At 43.7% G+C, this 12,606-nt stretch overlaps 1 protein-coding gene across 1 annotated transcript in view; it reads right to left on the reverse strand.

Moving 5' to 3' along the window:
- Positions 1–12,606, reverse strand: part of LOC124619570 (tubulointerstitial nephritis antigen-like) — a 529,036-nt gene that overhangs the window by 216,674 nt on the left and 299,756 nt on the right. The window contains exon 2 of the mRNA XM_047146059.1: positions 6,970–7,040. The gene's annotated coding sequence lies outside the window, so the exon portion shown is untranslated. The remainder of the gene's footprint in view (positions 1–6,969; positions 7,041–12,606) is intronic.

The raw sequence follows: 12,606 nt of genomic DNA on the forward strand, positions 1-12,606 counted from the left end.
AATAAAAATGTGAGTTTTTAATAGGTACTAGTGGTTCTTACCCCCACAGTATTTCTTTCCAGATCGTAACTAATGTGTGTAACAAATTTCACTGATGAACCTCCTCCTCCTTTCCCGTCCCACGTCTCTATCCTTCTACTACACCCTCTCTGTCCATCTCCTTCTCGTCACTTCCCTCTTCACGTCATCACCCGGACCCCAGTAGATGTTAGTGGTTCTTATCCACACAGTATTTCTTTCCCGATCGTAACTAATGTGTGTACCAAGTTTGACTGATGAACCTCCTCCTCCTTTCACGTCTCACGTCTCTATCCTTCTGCTACACGTTCTCTGTCCATCTCCTTCTCACTGCTTACCTCTCCAAGTGATTACCCGGACGCCAGTAGGTGCTAGTTGTTCTTACCTGCACAGTATTTCCTTCCAGATCGTAACTAATGTCTGTACCAAATTTGACTGATGAATCTGTTACCCTTACAGATATGTTTAGTTTAGAGATAGCAATTCCCTTGTTTACAAAAAATGTATTTCTGGTTTGGACTGGCGACTGCCCTATTGCCTCGCAACGACTATTAACAACTGTTTTGTGTGACCTAACTAAAACTTTTCAAAATCCGAGTTTTTCTGTATGTTGGTTATGGTGTGTTTCAGATATGAGAAAATACCTTTTAGTCCGATTATCTAAGCTAACAGTTAGTAACAAGATCACAGCCAAAGTTTAGTAAAACAGTAGAACGAGACAGATAGAATATGAAACTTCGTGGCAGATTAAAACTGTGTGCCGTACCGAGACTCGAACTCGGGATCTTTGCCTTTCGCGAGCAAGTGCTCTACCAACTGAGCTACCCAAGCACGACTCAGGACCTGCCCTCACAGCTTTACTTCTGTCAGTATCTCGTCTCCTACCTTCCAAACGTTACAGAAGCTCTCCTGCGAACCTTGCAGAACTAGCACTCCTGAAAGAAAGGAGTCTCGGTCCGGCACACAGTTTTAATCTTCCAGGAAGTTTCATACTCGTATCAGCGCACACTCTGCTGCAGAGTGAAAATCTCATTCCAGATAGAATGTGTTTAGACATCAGGGAATAACTTCCATGCTACCAGAAAAAGGAATAACTTGTAAAACTCATTAGGATAAGGCAAATATTGAGATATATCCAACAAATAATAGAGTGCGTGAGATTTTGCTGCTACTAGCTGGGTACCCGGCGTTGGCTGGGTATGTATCTATTTCAGCCTACAAATAGTCCATCTCTTCCTTATGATTCTCTCTATCTCCTCTTTCCCCATACTCTGTCCTTCCCTCCCCTCTGTTTGTCCATCTACACCGTCCCTACTCTCTGTCCATCGCTTCATGCCCCTCTCTTTGTCCATCTGCTCCTACCCATCTCACTATGCATGTGCTCTTTCACCCTCTCTGTACGTCTGCTACTTCCCTCTCTACCGATCTCCTCCTCTAATTGAATCTCTTCCTCCTCTACCTTTCACCACCTCCCACTCCCCTCAATCTCCCCATTTCCTCTGCCCCCTCTCCCAGTCCATTTCCTCCTGCCCCCTCTCTTTGTTCAGCTCCTCCTCTCTCTGTACGTCTCCTCCTTTTTCCTTTCTCTGCCGATCACCTCCTGTTCAGCTTCTCTGTCCATTTCCTCCTACCTCTTTTTCTGTCCATTTTCTTCTCGCTGTTCTCTCTGCTCATCTCTTCCTCCCTCCTGTCTCTGTCCACCTCCTCCTCCTTACTGTCTCTGTCCATCTCCTGCTCCCCTCCGTTTCCTCATTCCTCCGCCCCCTCTCCCAGTCCATATCCTCCTGTCTCTCCTTGTTCATCTCCACCTCTTCCTCCTTTCTCTCTCTGTCCATCTCCTCCTCCTCATTTCCCTTTTCCCATCTCTGTCCTTTTGCTACACCCTCTTTGTCCATCTCCTCCGCTTCGTTTCGCTCTCTACGTTACCACTCCCCAGGTTCCAGGTCGGAACTAAAGTGCACACCAAATTTGAGTGAAATCGTTCTAGGCGTTTAAGATGAGCTTTTTACCCATGGCCTTTATCGCGCTTGCAAATGTCAAACATATTTCAAATATATGTAATGTATTTTAGACGTACTTGTACACGTATTTCACCTGCATCTCTAGAGAATATCAGCTGCATTTTCATTTTCATGGGGCTCAATGTTTACGACGGCGTATCTCTCGATTGTGTGTCGAATAATGATATAATTTTGCTGGTACATTTAATGGCGTATGTGAACACCGTCTGCAAATACAATTAATAGTACTGAAATAATAAGTTAAAACGTGGTGCTTCTTGCGGGAATTTCACTTCATGAACAGCGAAAATGTAGGATGTGATATACTTTCTTTCTTCATTATTTTGTGGGGGTTGAATGCGAGAATACGTTTCGTAAAGGTTTGAAACTACGTGTAAGTTTTGTTGCAAGCCACTAAGTGCTCTCATTCTCAAGTACTGGTTGGATGAAGTATGGGTATTCGCACATCGTTGGCTGCACTGCTTTTTCATCCCTTCTCTCAATTAATCGATGAGTAGCTGGTTCTTACCCACACAGCGATTCTTTCCAAACAGTAAATAATACGTGTATCAAGTTCTGTTGGAATCGGTCTGATGGCTTCGGAGGAGATTTAGGACACACATACCTACTGTCATACATTCGTACATCTGTTTATACAATATTTGTGGATTCTAAACTGAAGAGGTTGGCACATAAATCGAGGTGTGCCACATCAAACCAGCCATAAGAGAGCAGACCTTAAAAAAAAAAAAATTACACCGTAAACACAGGTCATCGTAGAGTTCAGGGCATCTAATGCAGCCGTCAGTCACAAACAGCAACGCTCCTTGACACGAAACCCTTCACTCGCTTTTGGCTTTAACTGGTAGCGCAAGATGTATGTAGCTCCAGCCGATCCTGCAGGCAGATTGCGCTCTGATGAAGTTGTTTCTACGATTGTCCCGGGCACCATAAATTAATCAGCGGCTGGCAGATGAATTCAGGCCGGGGCTATTGTGAGTGGCAGTCGGCACGAAAAGAGAGAGAAAGGAACGCCCGCTTGCGTCGGTACAACGGACGGCCTTCGGCGTTTTCGCGTCCACTGCAGCTGCGGTGCACACAGTCCACCGTCCTGCCGGCTGCCTCGCGTGGCCTCAGCAGATCAATCACTTGGAGCGGCGGCGCGGCGACACCGCCTGTTAGGAGCTGGCGGGCGCCGCATTACACCACGAAAGCGGATCCTTCCCACGACACTGAACATCAGCGAGTGGCCTAAGGAAATCAGAACTTTTGTTACTATTCGTCTTGTAAGCCTTTTCAAGACATTATTTATTCCGTTCTAATATTCTTGCGGTTCAAAATGGTTCAAATGGCTCTGAGCACTGAGCTCATCAGTCGCCTAGAACTTAGAACTACTTAAACGTACTAACCTAAGGACATCACACACATCCATGCCCGAAGCAGGATTAGAACCTGCGACCGTAGCGGTCGCGCGGTTCCAGCCTGAAGCGCCTTCGGTTTATTGGGAGAATTTTGGGAAAGTGTGGTTCGTCTGGAAAGGAGATCGCATATTGGACACTAGCACGACCCATTTTTGAGTACTGCTCGAGTGTTTGGGATCCGCACCAGGTCGGATTAAAGGAAGACATCGAAGCAATTCAGAAGGGGCTGCTAGATTTGTTACCCGTGGGTTATAATAACACGTAAGTACTACTGAGAGCTTCGAGAACTCAAATCGAAATCCAAGGAAGGACGGCGACATTATTTTCAAGGAACACTACTGAGAAAATTTAGAGAACCGTTATTTGAAATTGAATGCTGAACGATTTTATTGCCACTAATTAAGGACCACGAAGACAATAAAGAGAAGTTGGAGCTCCTATGAAGCCATGTAGGTAATCGTGGTGCCCTCGCTCTGTTTGCGAATAGGACAGGAAAAGAAATGACTACTAGTAGTATACAGTACATCTAAATCTACATCTATATCTATGTGATTACTCTGCCATTCAGAATAAATTGCCTGGCACAGGGATCAATGAACCACCTTCAAGCTGTATCTCTATCGTTCCACTCTTTAACGGCGGGCGGGAAAAACGAGGACTTAAATTTTTCCGTGCGAGCCCTGATTTCTCTTATTTTATCGTGATGATCATTTCTCCCTATGTTGGTGGGTGCCAACAGAAAGTTTTCGCAATCGGAGGAGAAAACTGGTGATTGAAATTTCATGAGATGATCGCGTCGCAACGTAAAACGCCTTTGTTTTAATGATTGCGAATCCAATTCACTTATCATGTCTGTGACACTATCTCCCCTATTTCGCGATAATACTAATCGAGCTGTCCTTCTTTGTACTTTTTCGATGTCATCTGTCAATCCCACCTGATGCGGATCCCACGCCGCACAGCAATACTCCAGAATAGGGCGGACAAACGTGGTGTAAGCAGTCTCTTTAGTAGATCTGTTGCGCCTTCCAAGTGTTCTGCCAATCAATCGCAGTCTTTGGTTTTGCTCTACCCACAATATTATCTACGTGATCGTTCCAATTTAGGTTATTTGTAATTGTAATCCCTAAGTATTTAGTTGAATTTACAGCCTTCATATTTGTGTTACTTATCGCGTAATCGAAATTTAGCTGATTTCTTTTAGTACTCATGTGAATAACTTCACACTTTACCCTATTCAGGGTCAATTGCCACTCTTCGCACCATACAGATATCTTATCTAAATAGTTTTGCAAGTCGTTTTGATCATCTGATGACTTCACAAGACGGTAAATGACAGCATCATCTGCAAACAATCTAAGACGGCTACTCATATTGTCTCCTATGTCGTTAATATAGATCGGGAACAATAGAGGGCCTATAACACTTCCTTGGCGTCCGCAGCTCGTGGTCGTGCGGTAGCGTTCTCACTTCCCGCGCCCGGGTTCCCGGGTTCGATTCCCGGCGGGGTCAGGGATTTTCTCTGCCTCGTGATGACTGTGTGTTGTGTGATGTCCTTAGGTTAGTTAGGTTTAAGTAGTTCTAAGTTCTAGGGGACTGATGACCATAGATGTTAAGTCCCATAGTGCTCAGAGCCATTTGAACTTCCTTGGGGGAAACGCCGGATATTACTTCTGTTTTACTCGATGACTTTCCGTCTATTACTACGAACCGTGACCTTTCTGACAGGAAATCAGGAATCCAGTCGCACAACTGAGGCGATACTCCGTAGGCACGCAGTTTAGTTAGAAGACGCTTGTGACGAACTGTGTCGAAAGCCTTCTCGAAATCTAAAAATATGGAATCAATTTGACATCCGCTGTCGATAGCACTTATTACTTCATGAGTATAAAGAGCTAGTTGTGTTTCACAAGAACGATATTTTCTGAAACCGTGCTGACTATGTGTCAATAAATTGTTTTCTTCGAGGTACTTCATAATGTTCGAATACAGTATATGTTCCAAAACCCTACTGCAAATCGACGTTAGTGATATAGGCCTGTAATTCAGTGGATTACTCCTACTTCCCTTTTTGGGTATTGGTGTGACTTGAGCAATTTTCCAGTCTTTAGCTACCGATCTTTCTGTGAGCGAGTGGTTGTATATAATTGCTAAATATGGAACTATTTTATCAGCGTGCTATAATCTGGACCGGAGGACTTGTCTTTATTAAGTACCCTCAACTACGCACCATACGCTGGTTTGTTGAATTTATATGTAGATGTCGATGTAGATGCCACCAACATTAAGCAATACAGTAGAGCTACATGTTCTAGGGAATCACGAGGCGGTGCTCAAAGGTAGTGTTTCCGAATTTTTTTCTTCTCTTCTCAAGATCGGTGAGATATTACATGTCACGGACACCACTGGGTCGACTTCCCCGCTTTGCTGACGCAAGTTGGGACCGTCTGGTGCTAGACGGATCTTAACTGTAGTGTGCAACATGGCGGCGTGTTATGTAACTATATAGGTGTACTGCGAGACCCTCAGAAAACTGAAAGCACGAATTCCAAGGGTTCGTCCACACATGGAGCACCCTTTTCTTCACTATGGGAATGCCAGACCACATCCGAGCGCTGCGACGTCTGCCACAATCCGACGCCTTGGTTTGACTGTCATCGGTCATCCTCCATGGAGTTCCGAGTTTGGCTCCATCCGATATCCCTCTGCTTTCAATACTTCAAGAACACCTTCGAAACCTCACTTTGACAGCGATGAATCAGCGCAAGCATAGGTGAGGTTGTGACTCCGTCGACAAAGGTAACGATACTACCAAGCTGGTCTCTCGTTGAGAGAAATGCGTTCGTCACCAGAGTTACTGTGTTGGGAAATAAATGAAAAGACACGAAAAATAAAGATGTAGAATGATAATTAACTTTGTTGTATTTAAAAAGCTTTAAGAGTTTTTACACAAAAATTAGGAGGCATTACTTTTTAGCAGTCCTCGAATAATGGTTGTAATTTGGTTTCAGCCGTTCGCAGTTACCAATGCAGCAAGGCCATGATGGCTAATTTTGCAAGGCAAGATCAGTCATCTATTGAGTCTGTTGTGCTTGAAACTACTGTAATGACTACTGCTCCTCTTCAGGGCCACAAGTCAGTCCATTCCACAGAGACCTCTCCCAGATGGTTACACCCATCTCACAGCTTGCTGGTTCCTTGAGGCAAGCAAGCAACCCCACTGCCACAGTGCCTATGGTTTATGAGGTGAGTCCATACGAAGTTGATCCTTCTACAAGTAAAACGGCTAACTAACGTATGAAACCAAACAATTGGAATAAAGTCTGAACGGCTATTTTATGTTAGATACTGACTGTAATTTGCTGCCACAATAGCCACTAGATCGTAGATGAGGTCACATACTATTTTTCTTGTAGAATACTAGGGTACTGTTAGAATTGCACGTTACATTTATTCACGACAGTGAAAATGCGTTGCGTCAGCTAGAAACCATTACTGTAACTAGTTTCTGAAGAAATGAATTCGCTTACCTAAGGAGTTGGTATGTGTGACTCAGCCGGCCGTTTGCAAAGCGAAGCGTGAAAGCAGAAGTCTTGATTATCTGAAACATCAAAAGTATTTGTTGTAGTTAGGTACCTGGCACTCAATGATGTTCTGTGACATACAATTACACATAGATTTAGTAAACTGCCGCGCGCTACACTACGGAATCCTACGCTTCATAGCAGTATTATCCAACCCCACGTCATATAGCTCGCTTTTGTTGATTTTGAAAGAGCATTAGATAGTGTGAACAGAGAAATGCTATGGAATATCATGACTGAATGATGTTATCCATTTCACCTCATAAATGCTATTAAGAGTCTGTATACAAACAGCGATTTTATTATAGATATGGGAAATGTAACAACAAAGCCAATAAACACAAACAAAACTATACGAGAGGGATGCTGTATTCCTCCGACATTCTTCAGCATATGTGAAGTTATGAGCAAGTGAAAAATGTTGAACGCAAAAGGAATTTTTTAGATTGTGACACTAGAGTGAATGTAATTTTATGTGAAGATGGCCTAACTTTGATTACAGAGAATGAAGATGAACTTCAGGTGAGAGTCTGTAAGCTGCAGCAGATAGCCTCAGATTACAACATAATATTGTCGGTAGATAAAACGAAAGTGTTGGGGTTTCAGGTCAGACAACCAGTAAGGTCTACAATATTCTTAAATAATAAACTCTTCGAACAAGCAGAACGTTTGAAATATCTAGGATGCGATATATGAGGAACTATCGTAGCAGGTTTGCAGAGTAAAGCTAGGAAAGAAACCGAGCTGAAGTTTTATCTAACAATAGCAGCACCAAACCTTACTTATGGAGGTGAAGCATGAGCAACAACAAGACACGAAGAAAATAGAATACTGGTTCAAGATATGAGATTTCGAAGAAGAGTAGCAGAAAGCACGAGGGAAGATCGAAAATGAAATGAGAGTATAAGGAAAGAGTTAGGAATGTATAACCTAAACGAAAAAAATGAAAATAGTAGAAAATGAAGGAACAAGTACATCGTATGGCTGGAGAAAGATTCCCGCTAATAGCTTTCAGTTATAAATGAAGTGAAAGAAGATATGTAGGGAGACTATATAAGAGATGAGGAACCGTAACAGGCAGCACTATTCGACCGTTCATGAAAAGAGAAAAGTTCAAATTTTTATGCATTCAATGTCAGCAGAATGTGTTACACGACAAATATCAAAACGGTGGCTCATTTGCCGCCACACACGAAGTTATCGAATTCACAGCTTCAACAGAGCCATGTCGCAGACTTTCAACAGTGCCCAATCCAACGTCCTGGAATGATGTAATTTAGGTAACGTCTTACGTGCTTAGAGAAAGGATTGGAAGAGGAAGAGCAGAAGATGAACTTCATCGTAGGTGGCCTCCTAGGTCTCCAGACCTTATTTCTTGTGATTTTTATCTGTGGGGTTAAGTAAAAGATTGCGCTTTTATCCCCTCTATGGTTCAAATGGCTCTGAGCACTATGGGAGTTAACGTCTGCGGTCATCAGTCCCCTAGAACTTAGAACTACTTAAACCTAACTAACCTAAGGACATCACACACATCCATGCCCGAGGCAGGATTCGAACCTGCGACCGTAGCGGTCGCGCGGTTCCAGACTGTAGCGCCTAGAACCGCTTGGCCACCCCGGCCGGTACCGGTTTCAATCCGAAAGGTTCATCCTCAGAAGTCTGTTTACGTTAAAAATTACATTCTGCTGTACGTGTGATTTCGTTGTCTGTGACGAAAGTTCTTTGGGATTCTGATGCTCTACAGCAAAAAAGTATGTAAGAGAAAATAACTATTTTATTGTAAACTGAGCTAACAATGGATTATGATAACGTAAGAAAGAAATTTCCTAAGAACTAAATTAGTATTGTGTAATGTATCTTTCGCAATTTTGATTTCTTTCTGCGTCACCATCTCTGCAGATAGTCCCAGTGATGAACAGATACTACAAGTGCGAGGTGGCTGATGGGTGTTGCTGAATCGATATACGCTGATGAGCTAAAATATGATCACTGTCCACTATAAGACTCGATGTCACTTGGTGTTGATGTGGACACGTGAAGTGGCGAGGAAAATGTATAAGAGTAGTCGAATGGGAAATCATTCAGTGAACATGTAAGTCGCAAATGGGAAAACGGGGAAACCTAGCGACTTTGATGAACGGTAGATTGCTGTGACTCGATGCGTGGGCACTACCTTAGCATCTCGGAAACGGCTCAACTGGTCTGCTGCTAGCGTGATACTGTCGTAAACATATGTGGAAAGTAGCTGAAGGGCGACGAAACTACGACTAGGTGCAAGTTGCTCGATGCCTACACCATATCAGAAAAGTTGGAGATTGGGGGCTCGTCCACTCTGTAAAGGTGGCAATCTGAGGCAATCTGATGACAGAATATAATGCCGACGCAGGCACAAGTGTTTCGGAACACACCGCACAGTGTACATTGTTGAAAGTGGGGTCCTCAGCATGCGACCCCCGCATATTCCCATGTTGATCCAAAGACATCAGCCGGCGGGGTGGCCGAGCGGTTCTAGGCGCTACAGTCTGGAACCGCGCGACCGCTACGGTCGCAGGTTCGAATCCTGCCTCAGGCATGGATGTGTGTGATGTCCTTAGGTTAGTTAGGTTTAAGTAGTTCTAAGTTCTAGGGGACTGATGACCTTAGATGTTAAGTCCCATAGTGCTCAGAGCCATTTGAACCACTTTTTTGACCTCAGAAGTTAAGTCCCATAGTGCTCAGAGCCATTTGAACCATTTTTGAACCAACGACATCAGCAATTACGATTCCAGTGGATACAGCATAATCGAGATCGGATTGTGGATGGAAACATGTTACATGAGGTTGTTGGTCGCTGTTCCAAATGTGCGACGCGCCATAGGCACAGGCTATTAGGGGCAGTACTGTGCTGCAGGTATATTCACTTCGACTTCCATGGGACCTATGGTTGTAATCGAATGCACAGCTGTGAACTATGTGAATATCATTGCGTGCCACCTGCACCCTTTCGTGCTTGTTGTCTTCCCCAGCTGCGATGGTACTTTCCACAAGAATTATGCTACAGTGGTTTGAGCAATTTGTAGGAAAACTAACTTGGCCGCGAAATTTGCCTAATCTGAACCCGACTGAACACCTCTTGGGAAGGTATCGGTTGAACTTTATAAACTTTCCCAAAAATTTTGGCATGAGAACATATTCGAGCTCATTTCAGCATGCAACTCACCTGTCACTCCCACAACTGTAGCTCGCACGCAACCAGCTAGTCCAACGCCGTAATTCGTTCATACCAATTCACTCCCACTTGCCCATTCTCACTTCTGCATTCATCTCAACTGGTTGTCATTATCTCTTTGTGTCTCTCTAACTTTCAGTGTCCCCTGTTTCGCAACCACGATCTACTTCGTTCTGTCCTATTGATACTGTCTCCCTCTTGCTCTCTCTTACTGCTACTATCTCATTCATTCCTTCCCACTGCTGCTGTCTATTCTCAATGTTTCTCTCTCTCTGTCTCTCTCGTTGTCATTGTCATAGATTCTCTCTCTCATCATCACTGGCTCGCATGCACTTCCACTTTCTCCTTTTCTTTATTCCTCTCCCACAGGGACCGTCCCCTTCACTTTTTTCCTAGCACTGTTCTGTCACCGTCAGTTATGTTCGACTGCCACTGTTTCTCTCACATTGCAACTGTCTGCTTCGCTCTTTCTAAACCACAACCTCTATCTACTGTCTTCCAGTATTTATTACCTTTCCGCCTCTTTCCCGCTGGAACTATCTCCTTCTCTCTCAGCATAAAGAAGCGCGAACATGTTCGAATGCCAACATTTTTGGGAAACTTTTTAACGGTACTGAGGAAGGTAGAATGAGCCAGCCTGTACGACACTTTTCAGTCAACTTTTAATAAACAAGAGCATTTTTCCGCTGGGTCCCTTCTTTTCCCCATTATAGCAGGGCATATCATTCAATTGAAAAGAACTTTATGGGGCCACTACAGTTTTGGTAGTTAACCCATGAGAAATTGAAATACCGCAAAACTATATAATTTGACACATCCGACCAAATTTTATGTGCACAAAAATTTCGAATATGTTTCACTACTACAACGTGCGGTTTTGGCAGTAACGGAGACACTTCACAGCATATTTCTCCATGCTATGTCACTTCACAGCTACGTTTTCGCCTGACACCGGGTATTACATGCGTATTTTACGAGAACGAGTTTGGTAACTTCGATCCTCTGTATCTCGGAAACGGATAAATATAACTAGAAAATTTTTCAAGGTTGCTGCAGATCGGAATCTTTGGAATATATCGCAAAAACGGCAGCCATTTGCGGTGGATAGCTATATTAGAATCCGCGGCCTGCTTTTGGTACCAAAAACCATGGTTTTCGGTTTTCTCAGAAACCGCCCATAAACTAAATGGTGATTTCATAAGCTCCTTAAGATGGCCCGTAGACTATATCTAATGCAGAAAGAACCGACCGATTTGCTTCATTTTCCTAAGCTGGAGAAACTGTGTAATATTCAAACTTTTATCGTGTAGCGTAGGACAGCTACAGTGAGACGATCCTTGTGGTTGGTATACGAGCTATCCAAAATACTTGACTCTACCTTTCTGTCACCAATAGAACCCAAAATAAAGAGTCCTGGGAAAATCCCATTTTTATGGGCGGCGTTTGATACTGATGATACGCTCGCATATAGATGTAATTTTGATCGACTTATCCGACAGGCTTGGAAAATCTAATGCATCATTTTGGTTGTGGGCCGTCGTTGGTGTAACCCTTTCCATTCCTGCCAACATAGGTTTCTATCGTTTCATGTACTTCCATCAACCGCCACTCCTAGAGTCTTCTTAAAGAGCTCGTATTGTGAAAGCTGGGAGATAAACGCACTGGTACAGCCAAGTGCACCTCAGCTGCACCCTGCAACGCACAGTAGGCTGTGCGTGTACGTGAACCCGACGCTCTGGCCGAGACGTGGTTTATCGTTTCGGAGGCGCGACGTTTATCTGAAGACGACTGCGCTCTGTCGGCTGCCGTGGTATACTGCGCGTGCACCATGCTTCGCGTAGTCTTTCATGCTCCATATCGATAAAATTACAAACCGCGTGGATAGCTATCCATTTCATTTTCGCTGATAACGTAACATGGACCACAGTGCTTAAAGGGCATCCCTTATTTCCCCCATATCGCTTCTTTTTATATATGAGGACACAGTATGCAGTACCTACTGTCGCGTTCAAATGTGAAACGTCTACATCTGGCAACGTACATCTGGAGGAATGACCACGCAGCATTTTAGAATAGAACAGAGAAGTATAAACGAGAGGCTAAGGTGCGGAAAGTAGCTGAACTCCTTGTGCTTCCGCCTTTTCAGTGTCCTACTAACTGCCGAGCGCATCATTCACATTCCGTGCTCGAACTTGATTTTTCTTTAAAATCTTGCACATGAATGTAATATTTTGTAGACACAACAGACGTGTCACAGATGTGTGGTAAGTTGTTTGATATTTTAGTGTTATATATTAGTGATGTATATGATATTTAGTAAAACTTGTCAGTGGCTTTTAACTGCAATAACTCATTTCAAGTTTCGGTAGTTCAGC

The sequence above is a fragment of the Schistocerca americana genome, chromosome 6, assembly GCF_021461395.2.
Source record: "Schistocerca americana isolate TAMUIC-IGC-003095 chromosome 6, iqSchAmer2.1, whole genome shotgun sequence".
NCBI lineage: Eukaryota > Metazoa > Arthropoda > Insecta > Orthoptera > Acrididae > Schistocerca > Schistocerca americana.